Source organism: Triticum aestivum, chromosome 6A, assembly GCF_018294505.1.
Source record: "Triticum aestivum cultivar Chinese Spring chromosome 6A, IWGSC CS RefSeq v2.1, whole genome shotgun sequence".
Taxonomy (NCBI): Eukaryota; Viridiplantae; Streptophyta; class Magnoliopsida; order Poales; family Poaceae; genus Triticum; species Triticum aestivum.
In genome coordinates this window covers 366,626,465-366,637,454 of record NC_057809.1, presented here as the reverse complement: position 1 = coordinate 366,637,454, position 10,990 = coordinate 366,626,465, and positions in this window count along the sequence as shown.

Below are 10,990 nucleotides of genomic sequence, written 5' to 3'. Positions count from 1 at the left end.
AGCATGCCCCATTGCGGAATGAGCAAGAGGCCGGTCAGCAATGCAGGAGGCGGCGAAGGGCGATAAATGACAGGGAAGCGGGTGATAACATAAATAATCTCATGAAAAGAGGTAAACCCACTCTAATAGATGCGAAGAACGGTACATGCCACAGGGACAGACCCACGCTGCCTGGGGATGATGCAGCCCGAGGGGCGCCCCCATCTGAGCGGCTAGAAGATGCAAGAATGGTACATGTCGCAGGGACAGACCCACGCAACCTAGGGATAAAGCAGCCCAAGGGGCGCCCCAACTGAATACATTGGAAAACGTCACCAGGCACCAATGCTGAAGAGATGTTGAAGTAGCTGAAGACACGTGCTAAAGAAGTCGCTCCTCACGAGCCACCTTGGCCTTCAACCTTAGGAAGCTCCGGAGGCTCAAGGGGCTCATGAAGAATCGTCGCCATCTCCGCCAGGACCGCCTGGTGCTTGGCCTCCTGAGCCGCCAGGATGCTCCGTATGTAGTGTTGAGATGCAACAGCCGTGTTCGGCAAGCCCAAGGTCATGCCAACATAGCTATGAGGGGGGCCCTCGCACCGGCCGACACGAGACGGCCATTAGAGCCGCTGAGAGGCGACCCAGTTGAGTCTTGTGATATTAACACGGACGCGCAGCTCGCTATCATCGCCAAGACAAGGACTGTGCTTGGTGGCGGGCGACTGTCGCCGCACATGGCTCCAGCTCCTGAAGCTCGTTGATTGCCTTCGTGATGAACTCCTGGGCAATCGGCGTCCCGTGCCTTGTGCCCACCAAGCGGAAACGCACGCTGAAGCAGGCCTCCACGTGGTGCCCGAGCGCCTCCCTCGTGACATTGGCTATGTCAGAGGCCGTCCAGAAGAGAGCCCCCGGGCCAGCTTGAGGGGGTGTTGGGCGCACCTTCCTATGCGAGGGAGGGAGGCGCCCCATCCATGGGTGCAGGTCCTGAGGTAGTGCCGCCGGACGCCCCGCTCCCCTGAGGTTCCTGGTAGAGTAGCTACTTTTTCTTCTTGGGGATTCGAGCCTCGGGAGGGTAGATGGCGCCTTCATCGTCGGTGTTCTCGACAGCCGCAGCCTGGTAGGCGCGCTCGATGGAGAACACCGCGTACTTCTCCTCGCAAGCGACCGTGAGGACGTCATGGCTCCCTAGCATCTTGAGGACATTGTAGCCATGATGAGTCACTGCCATGAACTTGGCCAGGGTCGGGTACCCAAGGATGGCGTTGTATGGAAGACGGATGTGGGTGACATCAAAGTCGATGAGCTCTGTGCGGTAGTCGTCGCGCTGGCCGAAGGTGATAGGGAGACAGATCAGCCCTATCGGGGTGGTGGAGCCGTCGGTCACTCCTGAGAAGGGTTTGGTGGGCTACAGCTAGTCATAGGGCACATGGAGTCGTTCGAAGGTTTCGGTAGACAGAACATTGAGCCCCAGACCGCTATCGATGAGGGTTTTGGTGACGAGGACATTGCTGATGACGGGTGAGCAGAGCATTGGGAGGGCGCCGACAGTTGCCGTGCACTTGAGCTGGTCGGACGACCTAAAGGTGATGGTGCACTGGGACCATTTGAGCGGACACGTAGCCTCGAGCTTTGGAAGGGCCATATTCACCTCGCAAGCAAACTGCTTGAAGATGCGATGAGAGGACGGGGCCTGGGCGCCGCCCAGGATGCAGGCTATGGCACGAGGTTCCTGGAAGCCGCCCAGCCCCCTCGTCCTGGTGGTGGTGGTCGTTCCTTATTGGTGCTCGTGGTAGCGGAGGGAGGCCAGCGTTGCCCTGAGGACGATCCTCACGAGGCTGCTCTCTCCAGGTGCCCTCGCGAGGCTGGCCCTGCCAGCTCTCCTCACGAGGCTGATCGCGCCACTCCTGGCAGGGGCCACGGTCGTCCCAGCGTCCTCCTCTTCGGCCTCCTCCGCGACAGTAGCCTCGATCGCTGCGCTCGGGGCGACGACCAAGGCGCCCATCACGGATGGCCCTAAGCTCCTGACAGTCGTTGGTGTTGTGGTTGTGCATGTTGTGGAAGATGAAGAACAGGCGACTGCTCTTGGATGACTCCGGGTGATCACAGCCGCGCTTCATCTCTAGTTCAGCTGCGAGCACGGCCGCCCCCTTGCACTTCACGTCCTTGTCCTTGGCCTTCTTGTCCTCCGGGCCGGTCTCTGGGAGCTAGAGGAGGGAGAGGCGTCCCTCCTTAGCTCTCGCGCACTTGGTTGCCATGTTGAACATCTTCAGAGTTGTGCACAGGTCCTCATATATGGCGAGCTCTTCCTTCATCTTGACGTCACGGGCACCATCAGTGAATGCGCGGATGATGGCACCATCCGACACCTTGGGGATCTTGAGACGAATGCCGTTGAAGCGCTGGATGTACTTCTGCAGGGTCTCCCTGGCTGCTGCTTGATGCGCTGCAGGTCACCCGCGGCAGGGGGGCGATCGCGAGTGCCCTAGAAGTTGGCAATGGAACGCTTGCGCATCTCACCCCAGGAGGAGGTTGATCCCACGGGCTGGTTCAGGAGCCAAGAACATGCCCCATCCTTGAGGGCCATGGAAAACTAGTTCACCATAACCTTCTCGTAGGCGTTGGCCGCCTAGATGCTCAGCTCCTAGAGCTGCAAGAACTCAGCAGGGTCGGCGGTGCCGTCGTAGCGTGGAGGCAGGTTGGGCTTGAAATTCCCCGGCCAGATGACGCTGTGTAGCTCTAGAGTGAAGGCATGGCAGCCCGCTGTGGTTACAGGCGCTCGGCGTGGGTGTGGAACTTGATCTTGGTGCTCGCGCACGACCACGGTAGGTGGCGCGCGGTCCTGACGTAGCGGTGGTGGGAGCGCACGCGCCTCTGCCTGCGGCCGCTGGACCAGCTAGCAGCTTTCTTCTTCACGCGCAGGCGCCCTGCGTGGTACGTCAGCCGCAGCAGGCGGCTGTTGAGGCAGTGGGAGAGATAGTGCAGGAGAGCCCCTGGCGGCGCTGACGAGCTCGGTGATGCGGTCCAGCCAATCTTCATAGAGGTCATCGACGGGGCGATAGCACAGGAGCTCGCGCGCCATGAGCAACGCGGCCTACGCATTCACTGGGCCGTGACGAGCGTGAGATGACGAACCGGCCGGGGTCAACAACGGGATGGTCGTGCACCCGTCACGCCGCACAGAGGGGCACAACAACTAAGCTTGCTGCTCGTGCCCCGCCGAGCTGGTGGAGGCGTTGGCAGTGGGCAACATGGAACGACGGGGAGGCCCGCCAGCAAGCGTCGTCTGGGCGACCCGAGTGGCGAGGGCGGCCTGACGCTCAGCACGGGCTCAACGGGCGTCAGCCATGGAAGTGGTGGAGCAGTGGCGAATCGGTCGGCGGGAGAGAGGCTCCGACGCACCCCTACCTAGCACGCCAAATGGATTCGGGGTTCCGCAGACCCTTGAGAGGTTCGAACTCTGGGGTGCGTGTGAAGAACTCGTCCTCCTTAGTCTTCCTGCCCACCGATCCCATGGCCTAGCTCGACGAACCTAACGAACAAGACACAACCGTTTATCTAGGTTCAAACCACCTTGCGGTATAAAACCTGACTCCTGCTTTGTGGTGGATTAGCCTCGAGGGGCTGCGGACGAACTAGTACAAGGCTGGAATAGCCTCAGGAGGAGAGGTGTTCTTATGCTCGATGAGCTGGTGGGTGAGAAGATGATCTCTACCATCCGTCCTCCTCTATGGTAGTGGCTAAGTCCTATTTATGGTGGCCTTGGTCCTCTTCCCAAATGTTAGGTGGGAAGGGATCCCACAACGGCCAAATTTGAAGGAGGACAACTAGTACATGCTATCCTGACAAAGGTATTCTTCACGTACAAAAGCCCCAGGTCATGATGCCGCTATGGGCTCCACGATGACCTCCGTCCTACCGTCCTAGCAGTCTTGGTCTTGTTGCACTGGAATGGAAACCTTTAGCTGATTCCTCAGGACTCTGTGCCTGCGCTTGCCTCCTTAGCACCAAAGAGGAAACTGGTACAGTGCGCCTGCTGGGCCTGCCTGGCCTTGGTCGTAATGGCTCACGTCATCCGAAACTCACGAGGTGCACCTTGCATAGATATCGCCGCTCCTCGGGAGCCAGCCTGGGGAAGACGTTCCCTAGGGAGGTCTTGGTGTCGTCCTCCTCATGAGGCTTGGCCCCTTGCGAGGGTCTTGAGTTTTCGATCCTGAAGTTGGGCCGTACCGGTCCATCGACGGGGCCACTGTCGGATCAGGGGTTCCGAAAAAACCCTCGAGGTTCGAACACTGGGGTGCGCGCGAAGGTTTTCTCCCTATCGATCCACGCCCTAGCTCGCTAAGATCTCGCGGATGAACTCCACGAACTTGCAACACAAAGACACGTGATTTATAATGGTTCGGGCCACCGTTGTGGTGTAATACTCTACCCCAGTATAGTGGTGGTGGATTGCCTCTTGGGCTGATGACGAATAGTACAAGGGGAAAACAACCTCATGAGGTTGAGGTGTTCTTGTGCTTGGCGAACTTGTGTGGGTGAGATGCCTCTGGATGAGTTCTCCCCCTTTTTCTCTCTCGCTTTTAGTTCCCCTACTACGGTGGCTAGTTCTACTTATATAGTCCCTGGTCCTCTCCCAAATATTGAGCGGGAAGGGAGCCAACAATGGCCAATTTGAAACGGGACAACTAGTACAACTTATCCTGACAAAAGTAGTCTTCGCCTGCAAAAGGCTCTGGTGGTGATGCCATCTTGGGCTCCATGGTGACCTTCGTCTTGCCATCCTGCTAGTCTTGGTCTCGTTGCACCGATATGGAAACCTTTGCTTGATGCCTCGGTACTCCGCGCCTGCGCTTGCCCCCTTGGCACCAAAGAGGAAATAAGGACATTGTGTGCGTTGGTGCCTGCCTGGCGCCCACCTGGTCTCGATCGTCATGGCTCACGTCACGAGGACCTCACGAGGTTTGCCTTGCCTTGATCTCTCCGCCCCTCGTGAGCCTGCCTGGCGAGGCCGCTCCTAAGGAGGTCTTGCATCGTCCGCCTCGCGAGGCTCGGCCCCTCGCGAGGGTCTTGAATACCTCGTCGATGAAGATGGGACGTACAGACCTGCTAGATCATCCACGCCGTGGGCCGTAGGCAGGCAAGTCTGGGGACCCTCGTTCCCAGAACGCCGATAGTAGCCCCCGGGCCCAAGGCGCGCTCGGGCTTGGCTTTGAGGTGAAGCCAAAGGTCAAGCACAAAGCGCTGCGGGCCCCAAAAGCCTGTAGCCTCGGTTGACGCGTGGCGGTTGATTGGACGTGGGTGTCTCCGCTTCCCCACGCTGCCTCGGCAACTGCCCGACTTAACAAGTCCCTACGACATTCAAGGAAAAGCATCATTACCTGTGATCCTGGGGGGCGCTAGTTGGCCTTTTCCTGCTATAAATGAGGAAGGGGGCGCAGCCCCCGTCCCCCACTTCTTCCCATTCTACTTGCTTCTTCTTCCCCCACTCTACTGCTAGTAGCAACTTCAATGGTGCCGATCCGAAGGTTCTCAACTAACAAGAAGGGAAAGATTCCCCTCGACATGCCGGCGCTGCTTCCGTCGAAGAAGAGGTCGGTCCATCGTCGCAACGTTGCGGCGATGTAGGTGGTGACGAGGCCTTGGTGTGAGTGGCCTCCTCCTGGGTATCCACTGCCCTTGCATGCCCAAGCCGGGGGCTCGGGAGGAAGGAGCAACGAGTGTCGGCGCGCGCACCGCGGCCAAGGTCGACGCGATGCGGCGACGAGTGCCGTCGCTCCAGGAGTCCATGCCGCGGCTCCTCACGCGAGCTCGTGCTGTGGGTGGCGATGCCCCCAAGCTCCTGGATCTGCTTCACGTGCTTCTTCTCTGACATTCTGCCGCCGAGGGGGCCTCTTGAACTCTGGTTGCAGCATGCCGACTGCGAGCTCCCGCGACCGGAGCAGAGGTTGAAGCAGTCTCCATTGGCAAGATCTTCATGACCCATGGTTGGGGCGAGGTCACGCGGGTTTGCCGTGCGAAGGGCGCCCTCATGATCCACTTCGAGTACGACGGCGCCTCCACGCTGTTCTTCAAGGTCTTTGACGTGGAGGGTCACCGCTTGGAGTGTTGCCCCGAAGGGGAGCACCAGGATGAGGCGCGCCCCGCTCGCGGCTGCTCCAGCAGCAGTGACTCTTGGAAGTCAAGCGGTTCTCCCGAGCTCTATGAGACTCCGGAGACAAGCGACGACAGCTACATGCCCCCGAGCTCTCGCCCCACCCAGAGCAGGGCCGCAAAGTTCGGCCGCCGCCATCACTGATCTGGTTGGGGTTGGCGCCGGCCTCCCGCGGGCCACTGTTGATGATGGCGTCGGCCGCGGGGGTGTGTAGATAGGATTCTCCTAGGTTCTCGTCTTTTGTTCCCTGCAAGGAATTGAGAAGTACCCCGTGGGGGCGTGTAAAGAGTCCGCAATGCCTTTTGTTGAAATTATCCCAATTATGGAAGCCTTGTGAGCGCAAGTCTTGTTTAGGCTCGGTCTTCCCTTTCCAATCTCGCAATAGCTTGTTGCTCTATGCTGACAGGTCCCAGTCCCCAGGCAAGCTTCAGCAGTCGCTGGTATGCCAGGTCACGTGCCGTGGTCAAGGCCAGGAGGTGAGCGGCCCGAGGTCCAATAAGAGTTCCTGAGGCGCGATGCTCAGGGGGTCCCCTTTAGCACTCTAGAAGTCGTGGTAAGATAATAAAGGGAGGCGACGTTGCCGCAACAGGGCTGCGGTGAGTGTGTCCCCTAGGTTCCAACGATTAGTTGATCTGAGCTCATGACTTATCTTGGCGGTCCGGGGTCGATTCTTCGTGATGCGCCAGACCTGTGCGCGAACATCCACAGTGTAGCTAGGTCAGGACCGTACGAGCCTTCCCCTTTCCTATGCTCTCCTTTGTTCTCTACGTCCTTAGGTCCCGGCCCTCGAGCGAGCTCAGCCCGCTGCTGGTATGCCAGGTCGCGTGCCGTGGTCAAGGCCAGGGGGTGAGGGCTGGAGAGCCAGTAAGAGCTCCTGAGTCACGATGCTCAGGAGCCCCCCTTTTAACGTGCAAGCGGATTACTTGGAAGAGGTGGGAGCTCACGGTGCCGCCTGGTGTTATCCTCGTGAGATTCCTGCGAGCTAGCACAACGAAGAACACGATGTTCCGTTGTGGCTACCAGCCTGCCGCTGGTTTCTCCACGAGGGGGTGAAGGCACTGAGGGCCCGGTGAGGTGACGTGCGCGGGGCATGCCGCGAGCCAGAGCTCGACCGCTCAGGTTTTTCGGCATGGCAGGGACGGACCCGTGCACCAGTGCCATGCCGGCGTGAGGAGGCCCTGTGGGAGGCGACGATTGAGCAGGTAGTAATCATAGGTAGATTAAACATGAGAGTAGCAGGCTTAAGTAAGTGCATGGGAGATACGTGCCACTAGGTCAGGCCCGAGTGGCTTGGGGATGATGCAGCCCGAGGGGCGCTCCCAACAAGGTAAGCTAAAGACATAAAAAGGGAAACATGCCACAGGGATGGACCCACGCGGCCTAGGAATGATGTAGCCCGAGGGGCGCTCCCAGCTAAATGAAATTGGAAAATGTCACCTGGTTATGTTGACGAAGGAGAGTTGGGGCAGCTGAAGGTGTGCAGCGAAGGGGTTGCTCCTCACGAGCCACCGGGGTCCTGAGCCTCAGGAGGCTCAGGGGGATCAGGTGGTTCCTTGAAGACCGTCTCCATATCCATCAGGACGGCGTGGTGCCTGGCCTCCTGAGCCGCTAGGATGCGCCACAAGTTGCGCTGGTAGGCGGACGACACGCTCGGCAGGCCGAAGGGCATGCGAATTTAGCTGTGCGGTGGGCCCTCGCAGCGTCCCATGCGCGAAGGCCAGAAAAGCTCCTGAGAAGCGGCCCTGTTGAGCCCTAGAATGTCGGTGCAGACGCGCAGCCCGACATCCTCACCTGGATGGGAAGCTGCGCCTTGTGAGCGGCGGTCGCCGCGCATGGCCCTTGCGTCTTGCAATTCCTGGGTGGTCTTGGTGATGAACTCCTGAACGGTGGGCGATCCTTGCCCAGTGCCCTCCTGAGGTAAACGTGCCATGAAGCACACCTCAAAGTGGTGCCCAAGCGCCTCCCTCGTGATGTGGGCATGGTCTGAGGCCTTCCAGAAGAAAGCCCCCGAGCCCTGCCCGAGAAGGGCGCCGGGCGCCTTCCTATGCGATGGAGGGAGGCGCCCCGGGAGCGGGCGTTGATCCTGATGAGGCGCCCGCTGTGACGCCACCCTCCTGAGGTCAGGCACGGCACAACTACTTCTTCTTCTTGGGGATGACCTCAGGTGGGCCCTCGCCCTTGCTGTCGGGGTCTCGATTTCTGCAGCTTGGAAGGCACGCTTGAGGGAGCACACCGCATCTCTTTCTTCACATGGGCCGTGATGATCCCGCCACTTCCCGGCATCTTGAGGACATTGTAGCCGTGATGGGTCACCGCCATGAACTTGGCCAGGGCTGGATACCCGAGGATGGCATTGTACAGCAGACGAATGTGCGTGACATCAAAGTCAATGAGCTCGGTGCGGTAGTTCTTGTGTTCCCCGAAAGTGACAGGGAGGCGGACCTACCCTATCGGTGTGGTGGAACCGTCGGTCACTCCTGAGAAAGACTTGGTAGGCTGAAGCTGGTCATATGGCACTTCGAGGTTGTCGAACGTGTCGACGGACAGGACGTTGAGCCCTGCGCCGCCATCGATGAGGGTCTTGGTAACCTGCACGTTGCTAATGACTAGGGAGCAAAGCATCAGGAGGGCGCCAGCGGTAGCTGCGCACTTGAGCTGATCTGCCGAGTTGAACATGATGGGGCACTGGGACCATCTGAGCGGGCGTGTGGCTTCAAGCTTGGGGAGGACTGCATTCACTTCACGAGCAAACTGCTTGAAGATACATTGCGAGGCTGGGCCCTGGGCTCCGCCCAAGATGCAGGCGATAGCATGCGGTTCCTCGAAGCCCCAGCCCCCTTGTCTTGATGGTGTTCGCCCCATTCCTTCTTGGCGGTGGCGGCAGCGGGGGGAGTCCAGTGTTGCCTTGAGGATGATCCTCACGAGGTTGATCCCTCCAGGCACCCTCGCGAGGCTGATCCTGCCAGCGGTCCTCACGAGGCCGGTCGCGCCACTCCTAGTGCGGGCCATGGTCGTCCCAGCGTCCGCCACCATGTCCTCCTCCTCAGTCGTAGCCCCGATCGCCGCGCTCGGGGCATCAACCGAAGTGTCCTTCGCGAATGGCTCTAAGCTCTTGACAGTCGCTGGTGTTGTGGGTATTCAGGTTGTGGAAGGCGCAGAACTGACGGCTGCTCTTGGATGACTCTGGTTGGTCTCTGCCACACTTGGTGTCTGGTTCCGCTGCGAGCACGGCTGTTCCTTTGCGCTTTACGGCCTTGGCCTTGGCTTTCTTCTCCTCCGGGTCTGTGGCTGGGAGCTCGAGGAGGGAGAGGCGCCCCTCCTCAGCTCTTACGCACTTGGTCGCCAGGTTGAACAACTCGAGGGACGTGCACATCTCCTCGTGGATAGCGAGCTCTTCCTTCATCTTAACGTCACGGACGCCATCAGAGAATGCAGAGATGATGGCCTCGTCCGTCACCTTGGGGATCTTGAGGCGGACGTTGTTGAAGCGTTGGATGTACTTCTGGAAGGTCTCTGCTGGTTGCTGCCTGACACGGCACAGGTCACCCACAGCCGGCGGGCGGTCGCGAGTGCCCTGGAAGTTGGTGACGAAGCGGGTGCGCATCTCGTCCTAGGAGGAGCTCGAGCCCGGTGGCAGGTTTAGGAGCCAGGAGCGGGCGCCATCCTTGAGAGCCATGGGAAACCAGTTCACCATGACTTTCTCGTCGCCATTGGCCGCTTCGATGCTCAGCTCGTAGAGCTGCAAGAACTCTGCGGGGTCGGGGGTGCCGTTGTAGCGAGGAGGCGGATCCGGCTTGAACTTGCCCGGCCAGGTGACGCTACGTAGCTCGGGGGGAAAGTGTGGCAGCTATCTTTGGTCACCGGGGCCCGCCTTGGGGGTGGAGCTTGGTCTTGATGGGGTCCATGCCCTGCTGCTATAGGTGGCGTGCGGTCTTGCCGCCGCGGCCGGTCCTGGCGCGGTGGCGCGAGGAGCGGCAGAGCGTTTTCTTGCGGCCAAGGGACTTCTTGACAGCTTCTTTCTTCAGACGCGGGCACGGGACGCAGCGGGTCGCATCGTGGAGCCGCGCGCCTTGGCGCCAGGGCGCCGTCTTGGGGTAGAGGTGGTGGAGGCACTCCGTGAGCTACATCGCCCGTAGCTGGCGGAGGGCGAGGCGGGGAGAGGGACGGCACAGGGGAGCCCCCTGCAGTGCGGACAAGCTCGACGATGCGGTCGAGCCAGTCCTCGTAGAGGTCGTCGACCGGTCGCTAGCGTGGGAGCTCGTGCACCATTAGGAGCGCGGCCCATGCGTCCATGGGAGGGCGACGTGCATGGGAAGAAGAACCAGCCAGGGTCAGTGATGGAGTGGTGGTGCGGCCGTCCCGCCGCACCGAGGGGTGCAGCGAGGATGCTTGTTGCTCATTCCCCGTCGGGCCGCTGGCCATGTTAGCGACAGGCGACGGGGAACGATGAGGTGTCCCGCCGATGGGAGTCGTCTGAGCGACGCGGGCAGCGAGGGCAGCCCGGCGCTCAACACGAGGATGGCGCGCGTGTACCATGGAGACGACGGAGCAACGGGGCGTGGAGCGATGGAAGGAAGCTTCGGCGCACCCCTACCTGGCGCGCCAAATGTCGGATCAGGGGTTCCGACAAAACCCTCGAGGTTCGAACATTGGGGTGCGCGCGAAGGTTTTCTCCCTATCGATCCACGACCAAGCTCGCTAAGATCTCGCGGATGAACTCCACGAACTTGCAACACAAAGACACAAGATTTATACTGGTTCGGGCCACCGTTGTGTTGTAATACCCTACTCCAGTGTGGTGGTGGTGGATTGCCTCTTGGGATGATGATGAACAGTACAAGGGGAAAACAACCTCCTGAGG